The sequence below is a fragment of the Ovis aries genome, chromosome 1, assembly GCF_016772045.2.
Source record: "Ovis aries strain OAR_USU_Benz2616 breed Rambouillet chromosome 1, ARS-UI_Ramb_v3.0, whole genome shotgun sequence".
Classification (NCBI taxonomy): Eukaryota; Metazoa; Chordata; class Mammalia; order Artiodactyla; family Bovidae; genus Ovis; species Ovis aries.
The window spans coordinates 25940130-25954646 of record NC_056054.1 but is presented as its reverse complement, the minus strand read 5'-3'; the positions used below and the strand labels follow the sequence as shown (position 1 = coordinate 25954646).

At 41.9% G+C, this 14517-nt stretch overlaps 1 protein-coding gene across 1 annotated transcript in view; it reads right to left on the bottom strand.

Moving 5' to 3' along the window:
• OSBPL9 (oxysterol binding protein like 9) overlaps window positions 1-14517 on the bottom strand; it is a 270472-nt gene that overhangs the window by 254131 nt on the left and 1824 nt on the right. The window lies entirely within an intron of this gene.

The following is a 14517-nucleotide window of genomic DNA, read 5'->3' as shown; positions in this document are numbered from 1 at the left end:
GCAATGAACATGAAATTGGGCAGACTCTGGGAGATGGTAAAGGACGGGGAGGCCTGGCATGCTGAAGTCTATGGGGTTGCAAAGAGTCAGACATGACTGGGTGACTGAACAACAACATGCTAATGATATCCAAATTTATATCTCTAACTCAGACTTCTCCTCTGAACTCCAGACTCTTATTCCAATTTCATCTTTGTCATTCCAACTTGTACGTCTAGAAGGTATCTTAAACCAATTCCAAGACCAAATTCCTTATGTTTTCCCTGAACTGGTTTTTTCCACCATCTTCCCTATCTCAGTAAAAGGCAATTCCTTTGCTCCAGATGCTCAGGCAAAAACCTGACATCATCTTTGACTCTTTTCTTCTTCTCATACCTCACAGTTAATTCTTTAGCAAATCCAGTGAGGCCTACCTTCATGGGCTTCCCATGTAGTTCAGCTAGTAAAGAATCCCCCTGCAATGTAGGAGACCCTGGTTCAATTCCTGTGTCGGGAAGATCCACTGGACAAGGACTAGGCTACCCACTCTAGTATTCTTGGGCTTCCCTTGTGGCTCAGCTGGTAAAGAGTCCACCTGCAATGCGGGAGACCTGGGAGACTTGGGTTGGGAAGATTCCCTGGAGAAGGGAAAGGCTATCCACTCCAGTATTCTGGCCTGGAGAATTCCACGGACTGTATAGTCCATGGGGTCGCAAGGAGTCAGACACAACTTTCACTTTTACATTCTACCTTCAAAATATATACATATCTGACTACGTACCATATCTTTCCCCAGTGCTACTACCCTGCCCCAATCATTACCTGGATTATTGCAACAATCTCACTTTTTTTTTTAAACCAATTTCTCTCTTGTTTATCTATGAACTGTTTCCCACAGTAGTCCAAATAATCTTTTTTAACCTAAGCTATATCATGTTCTTCCTCTGCTCAAAATTCTCCATGTCATTCAGAGTAAAAGGTAAAGTCTTTAAAATGACCATATCCCACTTGATACGGGACACCGTAACCTCTCAGACTTCCTTTGTTGCTCTGCTCCAGCTACATTGCCTTCCTTGATGTTTCTCAAACCATCAGGCATACCCCTGCCTTGTATCTGCTGTATTTTTTTTTTTTTACCTTGATTGCTACCAATTATAGATATACTCTTGGTCACTCTCCTAACTTCAAGTCTTTTCTCAAATGTTTACTTATTTGTGAGGATTTTTCTGACCACTCTTAGACTCTCAACCTCTCCATCTTCTCATATAGACTCCCATCTGTTGTTCTTCCTTCCCTAACATATTTTTCTCCTTATCTACTTATGATTATAGAAGTATAAATGTATATAATCATATGTATACATATATATGATACAATGTTTACATATATGTGATTGTATATAGTATATAAGTATATAATCATAAGTATATAAGGAGAAAATATATGATTTATGAATTATAAATATATTTTCCTAATATACTTAGCATATATATAATTAGACACTTACTGTTACTTATAATTATATATTATTACAAATATGAGTATTTATTATATTTATTATGTGTTGTTGTTGTTCAGTACCTCAGTATTGTCCAACTCTTTGTGACCCTGTGGACTGCAGCACACCAGGCTTCCCTGTTCTTCACCATCTCCCAGAGCTTGCTCAAACTCATGTCCATTGAGTTGGTGATGCCATCCAACCATCTTGTCATCTGTCATCCTGATCTCCTCCTGCCTTCAATCTTTCCCAGCATTAGGGTCTTTTTTAATGAATTGGCTCTTTGCATCAGGTGGCCTAAGTACTGGAGCTTCAGCTTCAGCATCAGGCCTTCCAATGAATATTCAGGTTGATTTCCTTCAGGATTGACTGGTTTGATCTCCTTGCAGTCCAAGGGACTCTCAAGAGTCTTCTCCAGAACCACAGTTCAAAAGCATCAATTCTTTGGTGCTCAGCTTTCTTTATGGTCCAACCCTCACATCCATACAAAACTACTAAAACCATAGCTTTGACTAGCTGGACCTTGTCGGCAAGGTAATGTCTCTGCTTTTTAATATACTGTCTAGGTTGGTCATAGCTTTTTTTCCAAGGAGCAAATGTCTTTTAATTTCATGGCTGCAGTCACCATCTGCCGTGATTTTGGAGCCCAAGAAAATTAAGTCAACCACTGTCTCCATTGTTTCCTCATCCATTTGCCATGAAGTGATGGGACCAGATGGCATGATCTTAGTTTTTTGAATGTTGAGTTTTAAGGCAGCTTTTCACTCTTCTTTTTCACCTTCATCAAGAGGTTCTTTAGTTCCTCTTCACTTTCTTCCATAAGGGTGGTGTCATCTGCATATCTGAGGTTATTGATATTTCCCCTGGCAATCTTGATTCCAGCTTGTGCTTCATCCAGCCTGGCATTTCACACAATGTACTCGGCATATGAGTTAAATAAGCAGGGTGACAGTATACAGTCTTGACATACTCCTTTCCCAAGTTTGAACCAGTCTGCTGTTCCATGTCCGGTTCTAACTGTTGCTTCTTGACCTGCATACAGGTTTCTCAGGAGGCAGGTAAGGTGGTCTGATATTCCCATCTCTTTAAGTATTTTCCATAGTTTGTTGTAAACCACACAGTCAAAGACTTTAGCATAGTTAATGAAGCAGAAGTAGATGCTTTTCTGGAATTCTCTTACTATTTCTATGATCCAGAGGAGGTTGGCAGTTCGATCTCTGGTTCCCTGACTTTTCTAAATCCAGCCTGAACATCTGGGAGTTCTCAGTTCAGGTACTGTTGAAGCCTCCTGCTGCACCCAGAGCCCCTATCCCCGAGGCAGGTCACTGCTGTCCCATGCCTCCGTAGGAGACACTCAAACACTCAAAGGCAGGTCTGGCTCAGTCTCTTGTGGAAGTCACTGCTTTTTTCCCTGGGTCCTGGGGAACACAAGATTTTGTTTGCGCCCTCTGAGCATCTCTGATGGGTCTGAGATTTGACTTTAAACAAGGTAACAGCGCCCCTTGTACCATCTCGTTGGATCTACTTCTTTGCCCTAGGCTGAGCGCCGAAGAATTGATGCTTTTGAACTGTGGTGTTGGAGAAGACTCTTGAGAGTCCCTTGGACTGCAGGGAGATCCAAGCAGTCCATTCTGAAGGAGATCAGCCCTGGGATTTCTTTGGAAGGAATGATGCTAAAGCTGAAATTCCAGTACTTTGGCCACCTCATGCGAAGAGTTGACTCATTGGAAAAGACTCTGATGCTGGGAGGGATTGGGGGCAGGAGGAGAAGGGGACGACAGAGGATGAGATGGCTGGATGGCATCACGGACTCGATGGATGTGAGTCTGAGTGAACTCCGGGAGTTGGTGATGGACAGGGAGGCCTGCCGTGCTGTGATTCATGCGGTTGCAAAGAGTCAGACACGACTGAGCGACTGAACTGAACTGAGGGGGTATCTTCTTTCAGTGTGATTCAATATTCTCCTGTTGGTGGTTGTTCAGCAACTAGTTGTGATTTTGGTGTTCACGCAGGAGAAGATGAGCACACGTCCTTCTACTCTGCTATTTTAGATCCTTATATTTATTATAGTCATAATTGTAAAAGATTAATAATTTATGAATATGTATTTTTAAATTTGTTTATAAGTTTATTTATAGTTTATATAATTTTCACTCTTCCCTCACTGAAATATAAGCTACATGAAGGCAGAGTTTGGTCTGTTTTGTTTACTGTTGTGTCCTCAGCACCTACAACAGTGCCTAGCACACAGTAGACTCAATAACTCTTTTTAAAATAAATGAACAAACCCTCATGATAATCCTACAAAGTAGATCTATTTTTATTCCCCCCATTTTATGAATGAGGGAACTGGGTCTCAGATAGACTAATTTAAATGATACAACTCAGAAGTGGCAGAGATGAGGTTGAAATTAAGGTACTGCTACTGCTAAGTCACTTCAGTCGTGTCTGACTCTGTGCGACCCCAGAGACGGCAGCCCACCAGGCTCCCCCGTCCCTGGGATTCTCCAGGCAAGAACACTGGAGTGAGTTGCCATTTCCTTTTCCAATGCAGGAAAGTGAAAACTGAAAGTGAAGTCGCTCAGTCGTGTCTGAGCCTCAACGACCCCATGGACTGCAGCCTTCCAGGCTACTCCGTCCATGGGATTTTCCAGGCAAGAGTACTGGAGTGGGTTGGGAAATTAAGGTACACTTTCCTTTAAAGACTACAACTTGGGAACTCCCTGCTGTACCAATGGTTAGGATTCTGCACTTTCACTGCCAACCGCACAAGTTCAGTCCCTCGTTAGGGCACTGCTGCTGCTGCTAAGTCGCTTCAGTCGTGTCCAACTCTGTGCGACCCCATAGGTGGCAGCCCACCACGCTCCCCCGTCCCTGGGATTCTCCAGGCAAGAACACTGGAGTGGGTTGCCATTTCCTTCTCCAATGCATTAAAGTGAAAAGCGAAAGTGAAGTCGCTCAGTCATGTTCGACTCTTCGCGATCCCACAGACTGCAGCCCCCCAGGCTCCTCCGTCCATGGGATTTTCCAGGCAAGAGTGCTGGAGTGGGGTGCCATTGCCTTCTCCAGTCAGGGCACTAAGATCCTGCAAATCATGTAGTAAGGCCAGTCAAATAAATAAATAAATAAAGCCCACAGCTTTAACCACTGTGGTAAACTGCCTTCTCTATGTCCTTATAATCAATCTTAAGTCCATCACCACTGCCTCTGCCTCTCTCCAAAAACTCTTACCAGGATCTCTAAAGCTTTCGTGACCGCCAACCCTAACTGCTCTATCCTTTACACAGAGCCAGAATGACTTTTCTGTGTGTGTGTGTGTGTGTGTGTGTGTGTGTGTACAGGTAAACAGTTTTTTACTCTACTCATAGAGTTGCACAACTATCAATTCAGTCTCTCAGTCACATCCAACTGTTTGCGACCCCATGGACTGCAGCATACCCGGCTTCCCTGTCCGTCACCAACTCCCGGAGCCTACTCAAACCCATGTCCATCACATCGGTGATCCCATCCAACCATCTCACCCTGTGTTGTCCCCTTCTCCTCCCTCCTTCAATCTTTCCCAGCATCAGGGTCTTTTCCATTGAGTTGGTTCTTTGCATTAGGTGGCCAAAGTATCACCATTATCTAATTACAGCACATTTTCATCACCTTAGGAAGAAATCCTGTATCCATTAGCAGTCACTGTCCTTTTCCCCTTCCCCCAGCTCCTGGCAACTGCTAATATGCTTTCTGTTTTCATGGCTTTGCCTTTTCTGGACATTTCAAATAACTGGAGCGCTGAAATATGTGTTCTTTTGTATCTGGCTTCTTTCACTAAGCATAATGTTTTCAAGGTTCATCCATGTTGCAGCATGCATCAGTACTTCATTCTTTTGCAGGTGGCTATCCAGTTGTCCCAGTACCATTTGTTGAAAAGATTATTCTTCCCCCTATTTGAATTGTCTTGGCACTCTTGCGGAAAATTCAATGAATCATAAATATATGAGCTTATTTTTGAAGTCCCAATTCTAGTCCAATATATGTCTCTCCTTATGCCAGTACCACGTTAACTTGATTATTGTACTTTTGTGGTAAGTTTGAAATCAGAAAGTATGAGCCTTCCAACTCTGCTCTTCATTTTCAAGATTGAAATTGAATTTTTCCTTGAAATTCCATAGAAATTTTAGAATTGTTAGTTTCTTCAAAAATGTTAGGTGGGATTCTGGTAGGAATTACCTTGAATCTATAGATCAGTTTGGGAAGTATTGCCATCTTAGGTTTCCTAATCTGTGAATGTGAGTCGTGTTTCTGTTTATTTAGGTTTTCTTTAATTTCTTTCAATGAGGTTTTGTAGTGTTCAATTATAAGTCTTATACTTCTTCGGTTGAATATCAGCTGAAATCTTTGGCTTGCAATATAGAGACAATATTGAAAATAACAAAACCCCCACTGAGCACTGAGAGTGTATAATTACATTTATATACAGTTAAATGCAAACATGATGCTACTCTTCTATTTACATACTTTGATTTTCTGGACTGGGGGACAGAGTGAATAGTGTCTCCAGTGTAAGTCTGACCCTTTTTTGGCATCTCTTAATACCAACTATTGCTGTGGTTTGAGACAGTTTCCTCAGATTTTTAAAATTTGACAGACTTGTTTCAGATCTCTGTCAGGGATGAACATGGGACTCTTATAAAGATAACCAAATCCTTAATCATCATTATCATAACCATAATGTGATCATTCCCATTTGTTAGGCATTTATTCCCATTCCCATGTACTGTTGCTGCTGCTGCTGCTGCTGCTGCTGCTAAGTTACTTCAGTTGTGTCTGACTCTGTGCGACCCCATAGACAGCAGCCCACCAGGCTCCCCAACCCATGGGATTCTCCAGGCAAGAACACTGGAGTGGGTTGCCATTTCCTTCTCCAGTGCGTGAAAGTGAAAAATGAAAGTGAAGTCGCTCAGTCGTGTCTGACTCAGCGACACCATGGACTGCAGCCTACTAGGCTCCTCCGTCCATGGGATTTTCCAAGGGAGAGTCCATGTACTAGACACTGAAAAATGCTTTACAAGCATCAACCATTTAATTTTCTTAATATAGTTTGCATAAAACTGAGACTTGAAGACTCTAAATAACTTGTCCATGGTGTTATAATTTTAGCAGAGGACCTTGATTCAGTCTCAAATTTGTCTGATTCCAAAGTCCATCCTCTTAACCACTGTCCTGATGTCAGGGTTCCTGGCCTATAAACCTGACTTCCTTCTGGAAGGATATAATAAGTTTCTGATTGTGCTTTTAAAAAATCAAGGCCACCAGATTTGAAAATAACGATCAACACAAAACAGTAGTTGTCAGGACTTCTTTGGCAGTACAGCGATTAACTTTGCCTCCGAATGCAGGAGGTACAGGTTTGACCTCTAGTCGGGGGGCTAAGATCCCACATGCCTGGAAGCCAAAAAACCAAATCATAATGAAAAGAAGCAATATTGTAACAAATTCAATAAAGACTTCAAAAAAAAAAAAAAGAACAACCCCAACAATGACTGTCCCATTTGATTCCACTGGTGATTTTGCATCTCTGGGAATCTCCAGACAGACATATTACTCTAATTCTGGTCTAGCCATGATTCCCTCCAAGTATTTCCTAACATCCTTTCCTCCGTTTTCATCTGCTAGTTCCTCCCTCTTCCATTCCCGCCATGCTCCAGCCCACCAAACATTTCCACATACCCAGAACATACTTGTTCTTCTGTGTTTGTTGCCACATACTTCACCTGGAATAACCTGGCCTTGTTCTAGGCCAATGGTCAGGAGTTTGATGAGAAGTCCCTGGAGAGTTTTAAACAGGGAAATGATAAAATCTAATATACCTTTAAAAAAGATAAAACTCTGCCTATAAGGATAACAGATGTAGGTGCAAACATGAAATTGGAGAGATTAAGGAGATTTAGCAGTGGTCTAGGAAAAGGTGAAGTGAAGACACACCCAGTGAAGACAGGGAGAAATGGTCAGATATGGAATTTTGAAAATAGAATCGAAATTTCAGATATATACTGAGGGTTGAGCCAGCAAAACTTGCTGATAGTTTGGACTTGGGTTATGAAAGAAAGCACAGAATCAAGGATGAAAAGCGATGAAGGCCTGAACAAGGCATCTTCTATTTGTGTTATGAGATGTTCAATACACAGTCATCGTTTTACACTGAGACACAACTGTGATTGTGGCTTAGAACATCTTTGACTGAAAGAGTTGTCTGTTTGTCCTCATGTGTGCATTTGGGATATCTTAGCTTTCTTCATGTATTAATACATGAACCTTCGAAGTGCAGGATTCGGTGCTAGGTCTGACACAAAAGTTGTCATAAAAGTTTCCACAAATCCTTGGAAGTAGGAGTTAATATCCGTATTTTACAGAGAAGGAAATTAAGACAATTTATGATTTCACTGAGGGTACATATTTAGTAAGGGGCTGAGCTGAGACTTGAAGTCAAATTTTACTAAAAGCCCATGCTTATGTCACTGCAATAATTCAAAGGTACAGAATCAGAATTCCCCAAACTTTTCTCCTCATTAATTGAAGCCTCTGTTGACTCTCATGTGCCCTACTTTAGAGCCCAAGGCTGGAAAACAGGACAGCTTTGTTCTGTCTGTAGCCCATCTGCAGACTTGCCTTGTGATTTAGGGCAAGCTTCTTAATTTGATGGTGTCTCAGCATTCCCACACGTTAAGCAGTACTTGTAATTAGTGATGGAGACAATGCTTTGAAATCTGCAGATGAAAGGACCTGCAGCCTTGAGTGCAAATATTTTCTTTCCCATGGTGTTCGTTTCATTTCTTATAGCTTCCAGGACCCTTGATAAGGAAAGGAACAAAAAAAAAAAAAAAAAAAAAGAAAGAAAGAAGGAAAGAAAAAGGAAATAGGGCAAGTGTAAAACAGTACTTGCTTGCTTGCTAGAAGTGAGTGGAACTTCGGGGTCATAAATGTAGTAATCTCCTTTACTCTTCAGAACTCAGTAAAAAAATTTTAAGGTAGACTTTTTTTACAATGTTCCATTTCCTTTAATGACCCCCATTGAAGATCTTCAAAAATGATTTCTATTTTCTTTCTGACTCCTTAAACCCTATTCTCCAGGAGAAAGCAAAAGAAGCTAATATTTATCTAGTGTCTGTTGTATGCCAGGTATCATGCTAACTGCTTTCACATGAAACCTTGTTTAATCATCATAATAGCACTATCAGATAGGTGCTATTGTTACCTTCAGTTTAAAGGAGATGAAACTGTGGCTTGGTATGGTTCTTTGACTTGTCCAAGGTCACAAAATTAAGAAGTTGGACCAAGTTGGGTCTTCCCAGTTCTAAATTCAACATTCCCCTGAAAAATTAGCAATGGCAATTTTGAACTGTCGCATCACACCCTGGGTGTATGTGGCATTTAAAAATCTCTTACTGCTTGTTCTTTTCAGTCCCTGGCACAGGGACAGTTATTTGTACAACACAATTGTTATTATTGTGCAGCCTCACATATTTTTTCTGCCCTGGGCAAACATGAACAATAATGGACTATATTTATGAAACCAGCAGCTTGGAAGCATGAGCTCCAGATTACCATTACAATTGTAGTTTAATTTTTTTCTTTTTTGGTAGCTTAGCACCATTTATATAGAAGGGCTTTCTCAAAGTCTCATGCCAATAATCTGGTTCTTTGTATATTCAGAGAGCCCCTCACAGTTTTTTTTTTTCTCCCATAGTTTTGATCAATCATCCTGCATTTCTAAAAGCTGACATCACAGATGTGCAGTGTTCACGAAGAGCTGATATGACAGTCACCTCCCAAAGTTGGGAAACAAAGAAATAAAAGTGGCTGTAATTTCTCTTCCGGGTGGTTTGGGGAGGAGGAGTGGGAATTTGGATAGAAAGATGGAAAGGTAAGCTAATGACAAAGATGTTTTGATCTAAATTCTCTTCAAGATCATCTGAGTTTAGGGTAACTATAAAGAGCCTCATCTTCAGCTTTTCATGTCAAAAGCTCCATTTTATGAAGTCTTCTTGGGAGTGATCAATGACTGCAGGACATCAGCAACAATGCTCTAGTAAAAAGCATGTTTGAGTCAAAACACCTGTGCATAATTCCTACCCTTGACACTACGTAAAATAAAGTTAATAATAACCTCAGTAGTGAGGATGAAACAGAAAAGGCAACGGCACCCCACTCCAGTACTCTTGCCTGGAAAATTCCATGGATGGAGGAGCCTGGTAGGCTGCAGTCCATGGGGTTGCACAGAGTCGGACACGACTCAGCGACTTCACTTTCAATTTTCACTTTCTTGCATTGGAAAAGGAAATGGCAACCCACTCCAGTGTTCTTGCCTGGAGAATCCCAGGGACAGGGGAGCCTGGTGGGCTGCTGTCTATGGGGTCACACAGAGTTGGACACAACTGAAGTGATTTAGCAGCAGCAGCAGCAGCAGCAGTGAGGATGAAATGAAATAATGTACATGAAAGCAGCGATCGTTGGCTATCAGTATCCAGATGTAAGTAATCACACATAACTTTACCTAGGGAAACAAAGACAAGGATATGTGTGTCAGCTGTTCTGCTACTGCTAAGTCACTTCAGTTGTGTCTGACTCTGTGCAACCCCATAGATGGCAGCCCACCAGGCTCCCCTGTCCCTGGGACTCTCCAGGTAAGAACACTGGAGTGGGTTGCCATTTCCTTCTCCAATGGATGAAGGTGAAAAGTGAAAGGGAAGTCGCTCGGTTGCGTCTGACTCTTCGCGACCCCATGGACTGCAGCCTACCAGGCTCCTCCATCCATGGGATTTTCCAGGCAAGAGTACTGGAGTGGGGTGCCATTGCCTTCTCCAGTGTCAGCTGTTCAAGGCACTCCTAATAGTTAATGTAGCTTCCCTAGTGGCTCAGACAGTAAAGAGTCTGCCTGCAATGTGGGAGACCGGGGTTTGATCCCAGGTTTGGGAAGATTCCCCAGAGAAGGGAATAGCAACCCACTTCAGTATTCTTGCCTGGAAAATCCCAAGGACAGAGGAGCCTGGCGGGTCCCAATCCATGGGGTTGCAAAGAGTCAGACACAACTGAGCAACTAACATACAATAGATACTGATAACTGCTAAGTCACTTCAGTCGCGTCCGACTCTGTGCAACCCCATAGATGGCAGCCCACCAGGCTCCCCTGTCCCTGGGATTCTCCAGGCAAGAACACTGGAGTGGGTTGCCATTTCCTTCTCCTACATGAAATGCATGAAAGTGAAAAGTGAAAGTGAAGTTGCTCAGTGGTGTCCGACCCTGAGCGACCCCATGGACTGCAGCCTTCCAGGCTCCTCCGTCCATGGGATTTACCAGGCAAGAGTACTGGAGTGGGGTGCCATTGCCTTCTCCTACAATAGTTAATGTATCTGCAAAACTGACTTAGTAATTGGAGGGTTGTTTGACAGAGTTAAAAGGTGATCTTGAAGAATGGTATTCTTAGAGCTGCCACTTCAGGCCAGGTTCTTTAATAAGGCATTTACGGAGAATCCCAGGGACAGGAGAGCCTGGTGGGCTGCCGTCTATGGGGTCACACAGAGTCAGACGCAACTGAAGTGACTTAGCGGCAGCAGCAGCAGCAGCATGCATAATTTCTAGTCCTTACAACATCTCTACACGGTAGGTATTATTGTTTCCAATGTACACATAAGGATATGAAGGTTACAGACCCAGAGACATTAAGTTGCCTTAAAAAAAAAAACAGGTGAGTCCTTTTTGTCTGCTCTATGAAGTTCATCCTCTTTACAACAAATTAGATCATAACATATCTTCCATTAGCTACATTTTACTCTCCTAAAATAGATTTGTGATATGACCCAGTGCTTTGATGAGATCTGGGACACAAATTTGCAAACTGTCATTGGTGTGTCATCTAAAAAAAACACCTAGTCCCGGAAGTTCTAGGCCTTTTTGGGAGTTTGGACCATCACTCCCACCCCCTACTTTGTCAAGTTTTTAATTTAAGCCAGAACTAATGAGCAAAAAAGGAAGCCAATGCAAATTATTGGTGGTCTGGAAGGGAGCATGGGGGCAATTCTCATACAAGCAGTCTTCCCTTGCTTAGGGGTCTGATCATCACTATTACTATTTTAACCAAGGTCTGAATCTGCTCTAAGTAGTCCTTACTTAAACGAATTATTTATAAAATATTTGTTCCTTGGTTTTCTAGTTTGTGAAATGGAGATAGAATGAGGATTCAAATATTAACTACACATGAGACTATGCATTCATTCAGTTCAACGAACTTTTACCACATACCAATTCAACTCCAGTTGTTAGATGCTATATATAAAAACATTCATAAACTGTGAAAAGCAATATCGTGCAAAGACAATGTGCTGTTTTTGACTTAATATAAATCACACAATAATTATAACAATAAATAATTCCTTATATTTCCTCAACATTTTCCAAATCGACTTGCTCTTTTTTTTTTTTTAATATGTGGGAAATGGAGTCTCAAATAGGTTGAATGATTAGTCTGAGGTCACATATTGACTCTAATACTCTCCTTACTACCCCATGTTGAGTTCTAGGAAACTATACACCAGGGACTCCCAAGAGTCCCTGTTCCCCAAGAGTAATATCTTATATCTCATATGGGTTGGTGGAGTCTCCTTGAATAGCAAGTGCATTTGTACTCTATGAAATTAAAAGACACTTATTTCTTGGAAGAAAAGCTATGACAAACCTAGACAGTGTATTAAAAAGCAGAGACATCATTTTGCTGACAAAAGTCCATATAGTCAAAGTCATGGTTTTTCCAGTAGTCATGTATGGATCTGAGAGCTGGACCATAAAGAAGGCTGAGTGCTGAAGAATTGGTGCCTTTGAATTGTGGCACTGGAGAAGACTCTTGAGAGTCCTTTGGACAGCAAGGAGATCAAACCAGTCAATCCTACAGGAAATAAACCCTCAATATTCATTGGAAGGACTGATGCTGAAGCTGAAACTCCAATACTTTGGTCACATGTACTAGAGTTTCAGCGTCAATGAGCTGGCTCATTGGAAAAGACCCTGATGCTGGGAAAGATTGAAGGCAAAAGGAGAAGGGGGAAGCAGAGGATGAGATGGTTAGAAAGCATCACCAACACAATGGACGTGAATTTGAGGAAACTCCAGAAGATAGTGGAGGTTAGACGAGCCTGGTGTGCTGCAGTCCATGGGGTCTCAAAGAGTTGGACATGACTTAGCTACTGCACAACAATAATTGTATTCCCAATAGCAATTTATTCTATGACTTTAAGATTTCTTAACTAAATCTGTGTATCTACAACTTAAGGTATTTCCATATGTTATCTCATTCATCCTCACAATAACTCTAAGGTTGTACAAGTAGTAAATAGTTGAGACAGGATTGGAATGTGGATGTTTCTGATGTCCAAGCCTTGTTTATTCCACTACGGTATACTGCTTTGGTTACTGGCTGTATAACCTTGGGAAAAATCACTTAATAACTGTGGTGTTCAGTTACCTCATCTGTAGAGTGGATATGATGATTACTACCTTTCAGAGTTGTTGAGTTCAAAAGTGATAATGTAAATTAGAAAATCAAAGTAGAAACATCAGTAGTGGTTATAGCTGATAAATGTACCAGGTGGGAAAGGAGTAATTTAAAACATTATCTCCCCTTCTCCCTCAAGTTAAATAGAATAACAGCAGAAAGAGGTCAAAGGAGACTCTCTGGAATAAGTGGTTGCTCACCAGACTTGCATGGCTGGCTCTTCATTGCCTAGACTTTGTAAAAAAGGGGTGTGAGAAGAGTCAGTAATTTCTGAGGGCATTTCTAGGATGGTTCGCCTGTGGTGGCAAAGGTCTAAAACCTTATGTGAGGTTAGCTCCATTTTTGGCTTGTTCATTTGATTCTCCTTGTGTGTCAAATGGGGACTACTACGATAATGCTAAGAGTGTGTGGGCCTGATAGAGTTATGGTTCGTTGTTGTGGGAAGCCACCATGACTAAGAAAGGAAGGCCAGTTCTAGGCAAAAACATTTATTGAGGTCTAGTCCGTGCTAGGCTAAATTGTGAGAGGGATGTAGTTGTGAGACAGCCCTCTGTTCTCACGGATTTTGTAATCTGGTTGGGGTACAGAAAAAGCCCTCAACTAACTCCAAGGTAGAGTGTAGGGATACTATCAGAGCAACTAACGGGTGGGATGGGATTTCCTAGAAGGCTTCCTGAAGTAGGTGGCATATAAGCCAAGGCTTTAAAGATGAGGATTTCAATTTACTGGTTATTTCAACTGAAGAAGGCAGCATGAGAAAGTATAGGCTGTGTTATGTTTAACTTGGCAGGAACCAAGACCTTATACTAGTACAAAACACATTCCAGGATCTGAAGATATATATATACACATCAAAAAGAGTCCTTGCCATTGAGGAGCTCTCAGTCTAAACGGTCAGTTCAGTTCAGTCGCTTAGTAGTGTCTGACTCTTTGTGACCCCATGGACTGCAGCACACCAGGTTTCTCTGTCCATCACCAACTCTTGGAGCTGGCTCAAACTCATGTCTATTAAGTTGGTGAGGCCATCCAACCATCTCATCTAGAGGGCAGACAGATGTAAAGAGTCATTAGGGTGATGATGACATCATAAGATAGAGAAGAAATGTTCAGATAAGTATGTAAATCTGACTTGGGGAGGTCAGGAGATACTTTGAAAGGAGGTGGTACTTCGGTGGTGTCTTGAGAGAGAGTAGGAGGAGTTTGCCAGGGGGACTAAGAAGGGAGTTAGGAGTGCTGCAGCCCCTGAGGAGGCCCCAGTGTTCTTTCACTGAACTGGGGTCTAAGTGTGGCAGGCAGCCAGAGAGCCTGGAGAGTATTTATTTCCCTTCCTACCTAGATTTTGACTTAAGATAGTCTTCTCTTTTGATATCACCCCCTAATGTTGTTGTTTAGTAGCTCAGTCACGTCTAACTCTGCGACCTCATGGACTGCAGCATGCCAGGCTTCCCTATCCATCACCATCTCTTGGAGTTTGCTCAGACTCATGTCCATTGAGTCAGTGATGCCATTC